The 19020-nt window shown below is 38.7% G+C and overlaps 1 pseudogene; it reads left to right on the top strand.

The window, feature by feature from the left end:
* The window catches only part of LOC107800759 (2-isopropylmalate synthase A-like), a 134339-nt pseudogene that overhangs the window by 45815 nt on the left and 69504 nt on the right, over positions 1-19020 (top strand).

Here is a 19020-nt window from a genome sequence, read left to right as displayed (position 1 = left end):
TTTTAGACAAACATAAATTTCCTTTATGACCACACAATAGCAAAGTCGAATTAGAAAGAACTAATGACCACTAGTTATTTTGGACTTCATTCAAATAAAATTTTCTTGCAATCAGACTGCCAAAAAATATATATCTCATAGTTAAACGCTACTTTATTCATAGATAATCGATAAAATCATGATAAATATAAAAATTCCATAAGAAAGTAGCAATATGAGTACGATTTTAAAGTTATTCCCAGTTAGTTTCATACTTTCAGTTTTAAAAAAATATCAAAACAGCTATACCCCAAGAAAAGAAATAGAAAGAAGTAATATAATCATATTAGAGCTCATAGTTTATTAGTATAAGGGAAAATGAGAGTTTACTAGACAAAGGAAGAAAAGGAGAGTGCCGCCAGTGATAAATGCTTAAATATTATTTTTGTTTTTTTAATTAATAAATAAAATTTATTGATTCTATAGGTAAGCCCATAATATAAATTAAAAAGAGAAAAATTATAATATTAAAAGGTTAGAAAAAATAAAAAGAAGACAAAAGTTGATAATTTAGAGGGTAAAATAGGTAGTTGGCAATCAAAAGTTTGAGAAATTTAGTTGAGTGACCTTCTGAGTGTTATAGACATAGTTAAGTGACTCTGCTCTTACAAACGAAAGAAAGATGAGTTTAGTAGATAGTTTTGGTTAGTTGAGTGATGGACTCCAGAACAAGGAGTATGAACTAGTATGTGACTATTAATAAGGATCAAGGAATATGAAGCCGTAGTTTCTTTCTTCATAAACACAGTATTTTAAGTTATTTAGAAGATTATTTATGTTAACTTTTAACTTCGTTGGAATTCTCACAAATGGTTATCCATAGATAGTGAAGAAATCGATGACTATGTAACCTCATAGAACAAACAAAGAGGATGAAAAAGAGGATATGAGTTTGTAATTCAATGTGAAGAGATCATCAGAAGTGGAAAAGATGTCTCTCTTAAAATTTAAGAAGTGACTTTCGGGTTATCAAAAATAGATTATTAAAGAAACATTGTGGGAATTAAATTGAAGGGCAAAATGGTCATTTAAATTTTATGGGCTTTTTGTAATTTATCTTTAGCTTTAAAAACTTTCCACTTTTGATATAGTACACAAAACTGAAAAAATTTAGCCCTTTTAGATTAGCTGATTGTAAATAGCTGATAAACTTGAAGTGCTGAAAAATATTTTTAAGTGCTGAAACTGATTTTTTAAATAAGCATTTATGTGTTTGGATAGATGTGCTTAAACTGATAATAAGCAGTTAATATGTTTGGTAGACAAGTGTTGATAAGTTGTTCTCCTGTTAAAAAGACTAAAATACCCTTTAATTTTTTACAAAAGATTATGAAGTTTCTTTGTAGAGAAAAAGATAAACAACAAATATGGAATAAAGAGAAAATTTAATTTATTTTGGGAAAAATATTTTATAAATTAAAAACTATTACTCCATCTGTTCCAGTTTATGTGAACATATTTCCTTTTTGGTTTGTTCCAAAAAGAATGATCCCTTTCTAAATTTGGAAACAATCTAGCTTAAACTGACAATTCTACTCTTAATAAGAAGATTTTATAACCACATAAATACTCTGACCCCTTTTTGACTTGTTTAGGACCACAAATTCTAAAAGTCTTCATTTTTTCTTAAACTCCGTACTCAGTCAAATATGTTAACATAAATTGGAACGAAGGAAGTATTAAGGATAAACTAGTAAAAGTCTTGGTCAAACTAAATGTGCTTATAAGCTGAAAAGTCATAAGTTGGGGGTGACCAACTTATACTTATGGCTGATTTTAACTTATACACACTTGGCTTATAATCACTTTAAATATTTACCAAACGAAAATAAAAGTCAAAACGCTCTTATAAACCAATTTGACTGACTTATAACCTTAGCCAAACACCCTCTTAGAGTAGTTGGTTAAATTAGCGGACTGTCTAGGTTGGAATTTTCATTGCAAAAGTGAAGAATAAATATTTTGTTTTGAATAGAATATAGCAGTCTTCTAACCGAAATGTTGCATCTTTATTTTCTAAACTGAGTCTACTTTTTGTCATATCTGATAGAGAGTTCCTTTATCATATTCTTGGAGAAGGTATCAAAGCTGGTGCAACCGCCATTTGCCTAGCTGATACAGTTGGAAGCAATTTACCCAGTGAATATGCACAACTGATTTCTGATATAAAAGCCAATACCCCAGGAATACAAGATGTAATCATTTCAACACACTGTCACGACGATCTTGGCCTTGCTACTGCCAACACCTTAGCTGTATGTACTCCATTTCTAACTCGGACAATATATATATATATATATATATAGTGCGTGTGTGTGCGCGCGTGTGTGGTGAAAAAAATTGGTACATATATATTACTCTAAATACTGAATTCGCCTGCCACTAATGCTTAATGGGTTATACTCCGAAACCTTTTTAATTATTTTTTGGACAAAAAACATTTTTGTACTACTTTAAAAAAAAGTTACATAAATGAGTAAAACGCAGTATTATATTGCGAATTACTTTAACAGAAATTTTGCCGTTAAAGTAATTCGCAGTATAGTATTGCGTTTTACTTTAAAAAATTTTTTTTGTGTGTGCTAGCTTAATAAATTAAATAATTAATTATATTTAAAATTGGACAGAATAATTATGTATGGGTTCCAGGTTCGATATTTGAGTTAATTTTACAACATATAGGAATTTGTTACTTTTGTAAGTTTATTGTTATAATTAAATAATTAATTTTGTAAAGTGTAATTGGATAGAGTTTGCAGTTACTACATACTTAAACTGCGTAGACTCTACTAAAAGGCTCTGCATTTTACTACGCTAAAAGACTCTATATTTTACAACACTAACAGGCTCTATATTTTACTACACTAAAAGGCTCTATATTTTACTACGCTAAAAGACTATTTATTTTACTACGCTAAAAGGTCACTATTACATATAAAAACAACTAACATAAAATACAAATATGAACAACAAACAAAATAAATAATATTAATTTTTTAACAATACAAATAATTTATCAAATTTTAACAATATTTTGTACCAAAGCTAATAAATCAATCCGGATATAAATAAGATACAAATTTAAACACAAACATAACACAAATTAACATGGAAACACATTAAACAATACAAATATGCATGTACTATACGAGTTTCGACATAAACAAAATTGAAATACCTCGATTTAAGTTTTTTAAATTTGATTGAAATCGAATTTTTGCACCCGAAAGAAGGAATCCAAAGCTTGTCTTGTATGTGGGACCTACACTCCTTGCTCTTTAGGTGACGGGTGGGGCCCAAATTTTTTTTTTTTGAAGTTTGACGCGGGGGGGGGGGGGGGGAGGTGTTGGTTTTCTTCGGTTCAGTGGTCCAAGGAAGAAGAAGGGACTATATTTTATTGCGTTTTACTTAAAACGCAGTATAATACTGCGAACAGCTTTAATAAAATATAGTTGGGCCCAGCATCTTAGTAAAACGTAGTATAATACTGCAAATTACAAAAAAAATAATTTTTTAAGTAAAATGCAGTACTATACTGCGAATTACTTTAACGGCAAAATTTTCGTTAAAATAATTCGCAGTATAACACTGCGTTTTATTCATTTATGTAATTTTTTTTTTAAAGTAGTACAAAAGTGTTTTGTGTCCAAAAAATGATTAAAAAAGTTTTGGACTCTGAACTTCTGGGAGTGTGTGCAGGTGCAAGACTAGTAGATGTGACTTGTCAATGGCATTGGTGAAAGAGCTGGAAATGGTTCTCTAGAGGAGGTCCGTTTGCGTTTTAACTTTTGTACAAAGATACTTCCTATTTGGACCATATATATCATATCAAGACTAACAATATTTTACTCTCTTCTTTACTCGGAGCTTCCATTCTTTCATAGAAAAAACAGAAAACAAGCCCTGATTATAACTTGTGTTTCTTTATTGCCATTTTAATTTCTTTCCTGCATTTTCACTAATAAAAGGTTTTATAGTGGATTTGGTGTTATACACACATGCATATTTTATAACGGATAGATTACAGCTTCTGTTCGATGAATTATTGAAGACATTTAGACAAACCATATGACAAGAATAATTATAACTATTCTTTTGGTAATAATTGTTTAACCAAAAAATAATTTCTCTAGTCAGAACAAATAAATAAAATAATTCAGGTTTCTAACAACCAGCTTACTTCACTTTTTCAATTATCATTGCTATGAGAAGGAATAACAGTAATAGAGAATAAAATTAAGATAATAAGGAAATACTCCCTTCGTTTCAATTTATGTGAACCTGTTTGACGGGACACGAAGTTTAAGAAAAAAAAGACTTTAGGAATTTGTGGTCCTAAACAACTCAAAGAGGGGCCCAGAGTATTTGTGTGGTTATAAAAGCTTCTCATTAAGGGTACAATTGTAAGTTTAAGCTTAATTGTTACCAAATTTAGAAAGGGGTCATTCTTTTTGGAACATGCCAAAAAAGAAATAGGTTCACATAAACTGGAACAGAGGGAGTAGTAATCTTAATGATGATTATCGCTTTCTTCCTGAATCTTTCAATAATAGAAAATGGTAAGAATATTGATAATTCTTAGCATATTGGGGGTCAAAGTGTACATAATAAAACTAGGAGTGTGCAAGTTAACTAAAAGGAAAATTAGTTTGTTATGTTAGTTAATTGACATTTGTACATGTGCTGTCATCTAAGTAGTGGAGAAGCTGTATATACAGCCTTGTATGTAACGAGACAAAACAGATTTTCAGAATACAATTTCATTTTTCCCTTCTTCTTTCTCAATTCTCTCTCTCACAATTGAACATGGTATCAGAGTGGGCTTTAATGGGACTCTAGCTCCGATCTAGTACCGACGAGATTCAACTTTACGGCAGGAACACAGAGGTGAAATTGATAATAGGCTAAATCTAGGTAATTTGGCGATTGTTTATGTTTCCACTTGATTATATTCCTATATCATAATTTGGTTAATTGATGAAAAAGACGCTCTAATTGTGAATTTTATACATTTTAGGTTAAAGAGCCTATGTAATGCTTTAAAAGTGTGATTGGAACCATTCTGGGGCAAGAAAGACTCCTCGGGGCTGAGTACGCTTGAAGACGAGGAAAAGAAATGATGAAACAAAAAACTGGACATGCGCGCCCGCTCTACTTTTAGCGCATCCAAGACAGAATCCTCAGCCAACTAGCACGGCCAGATGCGCGTCCAGGTGCGCGGTCGCGCTAGTCCAAATTTCGGGAAGAATTATTTAGGGTCAAAATTGGAAATCTGGAGGAAAACCCAATTAACCTATATAAAGTCAAGCTCACCAAAGGATGTTTTATCAAGGTTTTCATAGTCTAGTGTAAGAAATAGAGAGGCAAGGAGGGAATTTGACCATCAAGTTCTTCTTTTCTTCTCTTTGTTTTGCTATTTGTGATGAAACTGAACCTATTTGTGATGAATACTAGTATGAGTGGCTAAATCTCATTGTTCTGGGGTCATGGGTGAAACATGAATGTTGTTGTTTGAAGTTTAATTTGACAAAGTTGGTTTATCTTATTGGGTTGTTTATTTAATTCTGCTTTTAATTATCTTGCTGAGTAGCTAACAGTGAAATACTATCTACGAATCTTTAGTTGAACTCGAAAGTGGGAACTTTAGATTGCATATAGAATTAAATAGAGCAAGTTCTTGAACCTAGGCCTCGGGGAACGGATTAGCAATTGGGATAGACATATACCCAATTGCCTTGTTTGGTTGAAATACGGGAATTGTAAATGCATTTTTGTTAATTTTAATTCCATAGACATATAGGCATTGAGTTAACTTGAATAGGCGAGTAAGAACTCGACAGATTCTTATGAGTAATATCAACCCTGTCAATCAATAACCCAAATAAATTGATTAGTCATTTTAAGCCAAGAACACAACACGATTGTTAATTATCCCGTGACCCTGAAATATCTTCTCCTACTGTTTGTTAATCGAAATTGTTATTTGTTTGGTTAATTTCTCTAGTTAGATTATTGCTTGGTAGTTAGGTAGTAAAACAATTACATCTCTATTTTGTGGAAAACCTCTTGAATAGACAAATTAATTTGAGTTTGAAGTAGTCAATAATTAATCATAAGTCTTCGTGGAAACGATACTCTACTCACTACTCTATTACTTGACGATCACGTGCACTTGCGTGAGTGTTTTTGGTCGCAACAAGTTTTTGGCGCCATCGTCGGGGACTTAGAAATTAGCTACTTGACTGAGTTGAGCTTTTATTATTTATTTATTCAAGTGTTAATTTTCAGTTCATTTTGTTTGTGCCAATACAAGTTTTCTTTTCTTGAATGCGAAGAAGTAGAAGCGCAAACAATCTCCTTCCTTTTGATCCCGAAATTGAACGCTTCACAAATTGAGGAGGGAGATGGATGCTAGAACTAGAATTGAAAGAGAGTTGGACATCGTTGTTCAACCACAACCAATTGAGATGGCAGGTAATGAGGAACGCACGATGATCGAAGCCGCAAGACCCAGTCTGGCGAATATGACTCAGGCTATTGTGAAGCCTGATATCACTGGGCACTTTGAGCTAAAAAAATACATGGTGCAGCTGATCCAGTCCATAGGGCTATTTGTGGGCTTACCTCATGAAGACCCACAGAGGCACATTCAGAATTTCTTGGAAATTACGGATACTTACAATTATCCGAACGTTTCCAAGGACTATGTCAGGCTGACACCTTTCCCCTTTTCACTGATTGGGGAAGCTAAGGAGTGGTTGAATAAGGAGCCAACTAATTCAATCCGCACCTGGGATGATCTGGCAAGGAAATTCTTAATCAAGTTTTTCCCCACTAAGAAAACAAAGGTATTGAGGAGTCAAATTCTTGGGTTCGAACAACGAGCTAGTGAGACACTTCGTCAAACATGGGAAAGGTACAAGAAGATGCTCAGAGACTGTCCTCATTATTGCCAGACGGACGAGGTATTGGGTCACACTTTTGTGGATGGGTTAGATGATGCTTCAAAGATGAATCTTGATTCAGCTTGTGGGGGTAGTTGCATGGCCAGACCGTACAGTGAGATCCAAATCTTACTGAATAACTTCACTGCTAATGATAATAACTGGCAAGGTGAGGGTGATTCACGAAAGGCAGTTAAGCAAAAATCAGTTGGGTTACTTGAGCTCGACGAAGTGTCAGCCATGAGAGCCGATATTGCAAAGTTGGCCAATCAGATGACTAGGATAACAATGCAACAGCCATAGACAATGCAACATGTACAATAAATGACTATTTGCTGCGAACTCTGTGGCGACAATCATATGAGTGATATATGCCCCACGAATCCGGAATCCATCTATTATGTGGGGCAACAAAACAGAGGTCCACCGAATCAGCATGCACAATACGGGAATTCTTACAATCCAAATTGGAGGAATCATCCCAACTTCTCATGGGGGGGGGAATCAGCAGAATCAGAATCAGCATAGACCCCAAGGGAGTTTCAATCAACCTCATAGACCACCCCAACAAATGGAAGAAAGTACCAATGATTTGCTAAAGAAGTTGTTGATTGACAATCTGCAACTCAGGACCGACTTCAAAAACCTTGAAAGGAAAATGGGGCAGTTAGCAACAAATCAAAACACTAGACCTGCAGGCGCTCTTCCCAGTGATACAGAAAAGAACCTTCGAGTAAATGCAGTTACACTTAGAAACGGGATGGAGCTAGAGGAAGTTCCAAATAAAAAGAGAGACAAGCCCATACCTGAGGGAGAGTTAATCCCTAAAGTGACTCACAAGCCAAAGAATGATGCTGAAATTCCAGAGCCAGTGGAGGCCCCAAGGCCACCACCACCTTTCCCTCAGAGATTGCAGAAAAAGAATGATGATCGCATGTTCACAAAATTTCTCTCTATGTTGAGCCATGTTCAACTAAATATCCCACTTGTTAATGTGCTTTGTGAAATTCCAAAGTATGCTAAGTACATAAAAGATATAGTGGCTCACAAGAGAAGATTAACTGAATTTGAGACAGTGGCACTTACTGAGGAGTGCACTTCAAGGGTCCAAAATAAGCTCTCTCAAAACTTTAAGGATCCTGGCAGCTTCATGATTCCTATGCGTATTGGTAATATTGACGTAGGTCGTGCTCTTTGCGATTTGGGGGTGAGCATAAATCTGATGCCCCTGTCTTTGTTCAAACAATTTGTCCTGGGAGCTCCAAGGCCAACTACCGTGATGTTGTAGCTGGCTGACAGGTCGATAGCGCACCCCGAGGGGGTGATTGAAGATGTGTTGCTGCAGATTGGGAAATTCATCTTCCATGCTAATTTTATTATCCTCGATTATGAGGCCGATGAACTAGTTCCAATCATATTGGGGCGACCTCTCTTAGCTACTGGTGATGCAATTATCAAAGTGAGAGAGGGAAAGATGATTTTGAGGGTAGATGACGAGAAAGCAGTTTTCAATGTCTACAAAGCAATCCAACTTCCCCGCCACTATGAGGAGCTCTCCATGATATCTGTTATTGAGGCTGATGAGCAAATTCATGATCCAAGTGTATATCTAGACGATTCTCTAGAGAAAACACTTATGTTGTTTGATAGCCTGGGGAATGATGAGGAGGTTGAGGAGATGATGCACATCTTGTGTGTACATTCAAGGGATACACCCCTTTGAGCCTTTGAATAGGACAGAAGGACTTCCTCCAAAGCCGTCAATTGAGGAAGCCCCAAAATTGGAGCTTAAACCTCTCCCACCTCACCTACAATATGCTTATTTGGGTGACTCTGACACTTTACCTGTTATTTTTCTTCTAACTTGTCTAAATTGCAGGAAGAAAAGCTATTGAGAGTGCTGCGTGAGCACAAGCGAGCACTTGGGTGGACAATGTCTGACATTAAGGGCATTAGTCCAGCCTTCTGTATGCACAAAATCCTCATGGACGACGGACACAAGCCCAGTGTAGAGCAACAACGCCGACTCAATCCAATCATGAAAGAGGTGGTAAGAAAAGAAGTGATTAAGTGGCTTGATGCAGGTATTGTATTTCCTATCTCAGACAGCAAATGGGTAAGCCCTGTCCAATGTGTACCCAAGAAAGGGGGGATGACTATAGTAGTTAATGAGAATAATGATTTAATCCCTACAAGAACTGTCACCTGGTGGAGAATTTGCATTGACTATAGAAAATTGAACAATGCCACCCGGAAGGACCACTTTCCCCTCCCCTTTATTGACCAAATACTTGATAGATTAGCTGGCGAAGAGTACTACTGCTTCTTAGATGGTTACTCGGGGTATAATCAGATTGCTATAGCCCCAGAGGACCAAGAGAAGACCACTTTTACGTGACCTTATGGCACGTATGCGTTCAAGAGAATTCCCTTTGGTCTTTGTAATGCACCTGCGACTTTTCAAAGGTGTATGATGGCCATTTTTACTGACATGGTGGAGAGGTTTGTGGAAGTGTTCATGGACGATTTTTCTGTGTTTGGATGTTCTTTTGATAACTGCTTGATGAACCTTGATAAAGTACTTGCTAGGTGTGAAGAAACTAACTTGGTGCTAAACTGGGAAAAATGCCATTTCATGGTACGTGAAGGTATAGTTTTGGGACACAAGGTGTCCAAAGATGGTTTGCAGGTCGACAAGGCAAAGGTGGAAGCGATTGAAAAATTGCCTCCACCGATATCTGTCAAAGGCATTCGCAGTTTCTTGGGCCATGCAGGTTTTTATCGTCGTTTAATTAAAGATTTCTCGAAAATTTCCTCTCCCTTGTGCAGGTTGCTTGAGAAAGATGTCGCCTTCAAATTTGATGATGCCTGTCTGAAGGCATTAAAGGAGCTGAAGGGAAGGTTGGTGACTGCACCAATCATAATTGCTCCAGATTGGGAGCAGCCATTTGAGTTGATGTGCGATGCGAGCGACTTGGCTATTGGTGCTGTCTTGGGGCAAAGGAGAAACAAAATCTTCCACTCCATCTACTATGATTGCAAAACTCTGAATCCAACTCAGATGAACTACACAGTCACTGAAAAAGAGTTGCTTGTAGTGGTGTGGGCGTTTGACAAGTTCAGGTCATATCTTGTGAGGACCAAAGTCATCGTCTACACAGATCATTCAGCTATCAGATACCTGTTTGAGAAGAAGGATGCCAAACCGAGACTGATTCGGTGGGTCCTACTCTTGTAGGAGTTTGATTTAGAGAACTGAGATCGCAAAGGAAAAGAGAATCAAGTGGCTGATCACTTGTCCAGATTAGAAAATCGGAACCATGTAGCTCAATGGGGGTGCAATCAAAGAAACATTCCCTGATGAGCAGTTATTGGAAATCACCTCAAGCACAGCCCCGTGGTATGCAGATTATGTGAACTTTATTGCAAGTGGGGTGACACCACCAGAATTGACACCCGATAATAGAAGAAGGTTCCTGCATGATGTGAGGCTTTACATATGTGATGAGCCATTCTTATACACACTATGTGTAGATCAGTTGGTGCGGAGATGTGTTTCTTAGGAGGAGATGAATGCCATACTTCATAGTTATCACGCCTCGCCATACGGAGGTCATCATGGTGGAGACAGGACCGCCCAGAAAGTGCTACAATCAGGTTTCTATTGGCCAAAATTGTTTAGGGATGCACACGCTTTTGTTAAAATATGTGACAGGTGTCAAAGAACCGGAACGATCACAAAGAAGCACGAGATGCTGCTTCAAAACATTCTGGTAGTGGAGCTTTTTGATGTCTGGGCAATTGACTTCATGGGACCGTTTTCGTACCCCAATGGTCATAGGTACATCTTGGTGGCAGTCGATTTTGTGTCTAAGTGGGTGGAGGCCATTTCTCTTCCCACTAATGATGCAAATGTGGTGGTAAGCTTTGTTAAGAAGCACATCTTCACACTCTTTGGAACTCCTAGAGTGTTGATCAGTGATGGAGGAGCGCATTTCTGCAATAAACTGTTGAACAATGTTCTTGCAAAGTACGGAGTCAAGCACAAGTTTTCCACTGCCTATCACCCCCAGACAAGTGGTCAAGTGGAAGTTTCAAATAGAGAGGTAAAGCAGATTCTTGAGAAAACAGTGAGTACAAATAGAAAAGATTGGGCCGGGAAGTTAGACGACGCATTGTGGGCATATCGAACTGCATACAAGACCCCCATAGGTGCTTCTCCGTATAAATTAGTGTATGGGAAGGCATGTCACTTACCCGTCGAACTCGAACACAAGGCCTATTGGGCAATAAAAAAACTGAATATAGATGGGGACTTAGCGGGAGAGAAGAGGTTGTTGCAACTCAATGAGCTTGATGAGTTTTGTTTGCACGCATATGAAAATGCCAAATTGTATAAAGAGAAGACTAAGAGGTGGCATGACAAGCACATTCAACATCGAGAGTTCGAGCTAGGGCAAGAAGTTCTTTTGTTCAATTCGAGGTTGAAGCTTTTTCCCGGAAAGCTTAAATCTCGTTGGTCAGGCCCTTTTGTTGTGGTAAGTGTGAAGCCTCATGGAGCTGTGGAATTGCGGGATATGAGTTCAACTGATACTTTCTTGGTGAATGGTCAGAGGATAAAACATTACTGGGGTGGTGATTTGCACGTCACAAGACCTCGGTGGACTTGACGGATGTTTGAGAACGTGTTGAGTCGTGCCGCAACGTTAAATCAGGCGCTAGATGGGAGGCAACCCATTGAATTGTTGTAACCGTCGTGCCATGACATTAAAAAAGGCGCTGGTTGGGAGGCAACCCAACGATAGTAGTAGTGTTAATTTTGTGTTTTAGGACGAGCTAACCAATGTAAGTGACAAAGGGTAGGCGCTAAGGCAAATGAACGAGGTAAGAATAGGTGAAAAGTTGAAGAAACAAAAAGCCCAGATGCGCACTCGCGCTACTGGACGCGCTAAATTGCAAAGTTTCTGCCTTGGCCGCGCTAAAATGAGCGCGCTCGCACACTTGGGTGCGGTACTAGCGCAACCGCGCTACTGGACGCGCACCTGGGCGCGCAAGTTGCTCAACGTTTCTGTGTTGGCCGCGCTAAAATGAGCGCGCCCGCGCACCTGGGCGCGCTAGTTCCGTAAAAAATCCAGCGTTTTTGTGTAAATTTTTTAGTTTTTTTATTTGTTTAATATTTAGACTAAATTACCCCCCCTCTCTACTAACCCCCTCCCCGTCTCTTCTTACCTCTTCAAACAAACACCCCCTTCGTCTATCCCCAGTCAAACACACCCAAAAAAATCAAACTCCTCTTCCGCCATTCTTCAAATCGTACCCTGCCCCAAATCCCTTCCCCCATCTCAGGACTCCTTCCCCACCGAGTTCACTAGCATCTTCCCCATTCTCCTTCACCACAGGTATGAGCCCTAGTTTCTTTCTTCTCTTTTTCTCTCTTTATTTTTCAGATTTGTTTGTCGTATTCTTATGCTTATATTGTAGTAGTTGTACTTAGATTTTGTGTAGAAATTGGTGCAATGTGTTTTGGTCTTGGTGGAGGATCAGTGTGGGGTGGAATCCCACTTGATTTGTGTTTTTGGTGAATGTATGTGGGTGGTTCTTATTCCAAAAAGCTTACAAGGTGTTGTGAATGCCTAATGGCCACAAGGTGTTTGTGGAAAGGTCCCAATGAGCATGATTATTTAATTGTGACCACTTATACGTGTGAAGTCTGAGTAACCGCATTAAGTCATAATATTTTTGTTGGGTTGGTCTAATGTGTTCCCATTTTGCAGGTATCATGACTCCCTCTAGGAAAAGACGCGCCACAAGAACCTCGTCGAGTAGCCAGGATGGCTCATCTAGGTCACGAGGGGATGCACCTGCACGCTCCTTTGATAGTTCCAAATTTGTTTCGGCCAATGCTCATGCCCGCTTTGTGGAAAAGGCTTGTAAAAAGCCAATTCCGGAGAGAGGTATTAACGTTGGACAACTCCAGAGACACTATCCTCACATGTACGAGGAGTTGGTGAGGCGAGGGTGGCACACATTCATCAATGAGCCCGGTGAGGGCAATGCAACGGTTGTGCGGGAATTTTATGCAAATGTGCCAGAGCATGATAATGGAGTAGTCACGGTGCACCGAAGGGCAGTGAATGCTTCTGTTGAGGTGATACGGACGGCCTACCAGCTGCCTCCACCTCCAGCTGTTTATGATGACTTCTATGAATACGAACGCAACCCAACGAACGAAAAATGGGCGCGATTCTTTGAGACTATTTGTGCACCCGGGAAAGAAGTGGTCTGGATGGACTATGGGGAGAAGTTTCACTCCTCAGTACTCACCTTTGAAGGGAAGTGCTGGCTGTACCTCATAAACAACCGCTTGATTCCGTCACACAACACCACAGAGGTCAATGGGCCCCGCGCTGCGTTGATTTGGTGCTTTGTAAATGGTTACGACTTCGACGTGGCCAAAGTGATGCATGACGAGATATTCGTCTGCAGCCAAGTCAAAAGGTATGGGTTCTTTTTCCTTTTTTAGTTACTCAAATATGCAGGGATTCTCAGGTGCCCGAAAATCTAGCTGTGGATGGGTTGGTGAAACGGGAAGGCCAATTCCGCGCTGATAAGGTGACCACGGGCAAGGAGCTGGAAGTCGTTGAGGAGGGGTGAGAGGTGGCCGGTTGGCTAGTAGTGATTCTGATGACGAGGAGGATGCTGAGGAGAATGTGGGCGACGCACCACAAGCTTAGGAGCAAAATGTGGCAGCAGCAGGACCATCTGGGACTGCAACATCTTCGGGAGCTGCTCGGGTGTCCCGTTTCACTGCTATGGAGGCAGAGATGGCTGGTTTGCGAACCTCCATGAATGATTTGGGCACCCGCGTGGATGTGTTAGCTGATCGACAAGCTAAGTCAGAAAAGAAATTCATGGGTTGGCTGCCAGCTCTGGGGCGTGCGTGCAACGTAAACCCGGAAACCGTCTCCGACCAGGAGTGAACCCTCAGGGAAGTTCCTTTACCTCACTGCTCTTTCAAATTGTAAGTCATGGGGACATGTCTTCATTTTTAATTGTGGGGTGGGAATTTCTTCAGTGTATGTTTTATGTAGTTGTATCGATTGACTGTTTGTTCTGTTTTGTTTCATTTTGACTTGATAGTTTTGATGATATTTGAGTAGGAGTCGTTTGTTTAATTTAGATAAATGGCTCGTCCCGACGATGGATCCCTTTCGGCAGGGTTCTTGAGGGACTGAGTTGAGAATTTTTTTTTTTGGAAAATATGTAGACTCTTCCTGATGACGGATCTTTTAGACGATTTTCTTGAGGGAAGTTAGTCTAGAGAAAACGCCAAAAAGTTTTTTTATTTTTTCTTAGGTAGTGTAGCAACTCCCCCTTGGTTTTTCTTTAGGCCACGGTTTTTTTCCAGGGGTTTAGCTTGAACCGGGTATAGGTAGTTTTTATTTTGTTTTCTTTTGATTTATAGATTAGGTTAATAGGCTACGAGCTAGAGAATTAAAGAGAACCCATAGCGTTGACACACCTGAACACAATAGACCCTAGAGTGTAACGCTTAGTCTTATTTGTTGAATCTCACTAAAAGTGCCTTAATCTGTATGTTTGTTACTGAATTGAATGCTCGTAACGGAGCGTCTTGATGAGCTGATCTGAATGAGTCATATGCCATGTGTGGTGAGATTTTGTGTAGTCCATGTATTGTACTTGTGTCTAGAACTTGCCCGGTATGTGAGTCGAAGCGAAATTTTAGGTGATGCTCGATTTGAAAAATGATTTTAGGCTTTCTTTGATCTTGTTGAGCTTATTGTTTACCATAAATAAAATTTATCCCTAGTTAACCCTTTTGAACCTATAGACTTTTATTTGGCACCCGCATTACAAGCCTATACCCTTTGTTCTTAATTGACATTGTTTTGATCAATTGTGAGGTGAGCGCTAAAAGATGTAAGAAGGAAATGAGTGTGGGGTGGCTTTTGAGTGGAACCAATAAAAGGAAGAAAGGTGCACTTGTTTTGTAGAATAATACACCACTAGCAGAAAGTGAAAAGAAACAGAAGAATAAACTGGAAAAAAAGAGATGAATACATTGTGTCTTGTTCTAGCTAGTGGGTATGAATTAATATAGTGCTTACAGAAGAAGAGAGTATTTGTAGGGTGATATGGGTTGTAAAAGTGAAGTTGGTTGAAGAATTTGCGCAAAAATTGCTCTTGTGATGTGTTAAAGTACTTAGGAAGGTTAGTTACTATTCCTAAATATATCCTACCCATCTCTTAGCCCACATTACAACCATGAAAAAGTCCTAATTGATTTTGGGTCGAGCAAGCCTACATTAGTAGAGATTTACATTAAGGGCAAGCTTATGGTACCAATTGCATGCATGCGACTTCTTTTGTGAGGGTGAGTGATTTATTTGATATATGTGAGTATATGACTCGAATGTGTGGATTGATTTCAATTTGCGTTTATGTGATTGTGAGGGCATATGATTCATGACGGAAAAGCAAGTCTTGACTTCTGTGTAGAGTATGTTGAGGAAATATGAATATTGCATGGCACTCGAGAGTCGACCTTTGAGGCTAGGATTGTTCACTGCTAGGCGTAATGTATATAAATTGTTCTGAGTGTAAAGCGTTAGGGGAGATGATTGAGTGGGGAAACCTTTAGAATGCATAGTTTGATTGCTCGAGGACTAGCAATGAATTAAGTGTGGGGTATTGATAATAGGCTAAATCTAGGTAATTTGGCGATTGTTTTGCTTCCACTTGATTATATTCCTATATCATAATATGGTTAATTGATGAAAAAGAGGCTCTAATTGTGAATTTTATACATTTCAGGTTGAGGAGCCTATGTGATGTTTTAAAAGTGTGATTGCAACCATTCTGGAGCAAGAAAGACTCCTCGGGGCTGAGTACGCTTGAAGACGAGGAAAAGAAACGATGAAACAGAAAACTGGACATGCGCGCCCAGGTGCGCTCCCGAGCTACTTTAAGCGCGTCCAAGACAAAATCCTCAGCCAACTAGCGCGGCCAGATGCGCGTCCAGGTGCGCGGTCGCGCTAGTCTAAATTTCGGGAAGAATTATTTAGGGGCATAATTGGAAATCTGGAGGAAAACCCACTTAACCTATATAAAGTCAAGCTCACCAAAGGAAGTTTTATCAAGGTTTTCATAGTCTAGTGCAAGAAATAGAGAGGCAAGGAGAAGATTTGACCATAAAGTTCTTCTTTTCTTCTCTTTGTTTTGCTATTTGTGATGAAACTGAACCTATTTGTGATGAATACTAGTATGAGTGGCTAAAACCCATTGTTCTGGGGTCATGGGTGAAACATGAATGTTGTTGTTTGAAGTTTAATTTGACAAAGTTGATTTATCTTATTGGGTTGTTTATTTAATTCTGCTTTTAATTATTTTGCTGAGTAGCTAACAGTGAAATACTATCTACGAATCTTTAGTTGAACTCGAAAGTGGGAACTTTAGATTGCATATAGATTAAAATAGAGCAAGTTCTTGAATCCGGGCCTCGGGGAACGGATTAGCAATTGGGATAGACATATACCCAATTGCCTTGTTTGGTTGAAATACAGGAATTGTAAATGCATTTTTGTTAATTTTAATTCCATATACATATAGGCATTGAGTTAATTTGAATAGGCGAGTAAGAACTCTACAGATTCTTATGAGTAATATCAACCCTGTCAATCAATAACCCAGATAAATTTATTAGTCATTTTAAGCCAAGAACATAACACGATTGTTAATTAGCCCGTGACCCTGGAATATCCTCTCCTACTGTTTGTTACTCGAAATTGTTATTCGTTTGGTTAATTGCTCTAGTTAGATTATTGCTTGGTAGTTAGGTAGTAAAATAATTACATCTCTATTTTGTGGAAAACCTCTTGAATAGACAAATTAATTTGAGTTTGAAGTAGTCAATAGTTAATTGTGAGTCTTCGTGGGAATGATACTTTACTCACTACTCTATTACTTGACGATCACGTGCAGTTGCGTGAGTGTTTTTGGTCGTAACAGAAATACAGAGCAAAGGAATACTGAAATTTTGAGCTCAATTTTTTGAAGCGACCATGGCATAAAATGAAGTCAGCTCACTCGATCATAATCATTCGTTGATTTTGCAAGCTTCAGACGCTCCTCACTACAAAAAAACACTAAATTTGTGGAGGTTTTATAGCGGGGGTTACCATAACCTCCGCAATTTATATCAAATTGAGGGGGTTTATTTAACCCCGCAAATATATTACATTTGAGGCGGTCCTTAACCTCCGCAGCCCTTAAAAAAATAGCGCCCACTAACCCCAATATTTCCCTCTTTTTTTCCCAAACCCCTCTCATTTTCAGAAACCCCAAATTAAATTGTGTCACTTTAACAAAACGTGCCCTCTACTGGATTCCATACCTAACAGACTTCACCCACCAAATTAAGCCTTTAACTAAAACGTTAATCAATTGGATTCCATTGTTGGTTTTGGTTAATCAAGCTCCAATTCCATTTCTTCTTCATTTCAAGCTCTCTGCTTTTCTTCAGTTCCTCATCTTATTAATCAATTGGATGTAAGTTGATTTGACTTTGCTCTTTCATACAAATTCATATTTATCAATCCTTTGATTTTGCTTTTTGGTCTTTCTTTCTTTATGCATGTGGGTTTTAAGTTTATTTTCTCTGTTAATTTGTGTTCCCTTTATTGATTTTTTCTCTTTCTTTCATCTTGATGTTTTTTCGATTCTCAATAGAAAGTAGCCGAAATTTGGTAGAATCTGTGTATTTTGAAGAAGGATATAACACTCTTTGTTGAAATCGAGATGTAAGTCCTCTTTCTCCTTTGGCATTAGGTATTACACCGGTTTTTGTTTGTTTGTTTGTTGTTGTTGTTGTTGTTGTTATTGTTGTTGTTGTTGTTGTTGTTATCGTCGTCGTTGATGTCCTGTCCAATTTGGGAGGACCTCGACTATTCCAGTGACTGTGCTCTGAATTTGAGTCAATAGTGTGTGTATTGTTTAAAAGCTGATTTGCATTGATCGCCTAGTAAGATACAGATTTATCAGATGCATGTCCAATTTAGTTAAAAACATATATATCAAAGCATTGTAAAATCAACTGATAAAACCTCTTCTACAGTGAGTCCATCTAACTGATTTTGTGTCACGACCCGGATTTCCCACCATCGGGTGTCATGATGGAGCCTACTATCGGAGCTAGGCAAGCCAAATATTTAAAACACCTTTCCTGCTTTCTTTCAAACAATAAAATAAACGAGACGAAATCTAAGCGGAAGACTTTAAATCTAAAGCAACTGAAAACCAAAAGTGCGGAAGTTTAATACACCTCACTACCCAAGGTCTGGTGTCACTAGCTCACGGACTACTACAGAATACTACAAACAATGTCTGAAAGGAAATACATCATGTTCGTCTGATACAAGATGAACAAATGAAAAACATGGAAAGGGACTTCGGCCTGCGAACGCCAGCTAGGCTACCTCGAGAGTCCCTAGACTGAAGATAGCTCCCAGAAGTCCTACTGCTGCGGTCCGTAAGCTGCTCCCTGATCTGTGCACCAAAAATGCACAGAGTGTAGCATCAGCACAACCAACCCCATGTGCTGGTAAGTGCCTGGCCTAACCCCGGCGAAGTAGTGACGAGGCTAGACAGTACCTACAACATTTAACCTGTACAGATATATATACAACAAGTGCAAGAAAACAATAACAAGATAATACAAAGTAAAGCTGGGAGGGGACATGCTATCGGGGAGTAACAGATAAAGATGAAGTATCGGAAATAAGCAGAAGAGACTCCGGCTCCCATGATGTATATATATATATAAGTGGACGGCGTGCCACACGATCCTATAATATCATATATAAGTGGACGTCGTGCCACACGATCCCATTATATCATATATATAAGTGGACGACGTGCCACACGATCCCATAATATCATATATAAGTGGACGGCGTGCCACACGATCCCAATTCATCTTTATCACAGTGCACAATATGTCACCGGCAACAGAGGCCAA

Source organism: Nicotiana tabacum, chromosome 5 (assembly GCF_000715075.1).
Source record: "Nicotiana tabacum cultivar K326 chromosome 5, ASM71507v2, whole genome shotgun sequence".
NCBI classification, from domain to species: domain Eukaryota; kingdom Viridiplantae; phylum Streptophyta; class Magnoliopsida; order Solanales; family Solanaceae; genus Nicotiana; species Nicotiana tabacum.
The sequence above is the reverse complement of the archived record's forward strand: the minus strand, read 5'-3'. Positions and strand labels throughout refer to the sequence as shown.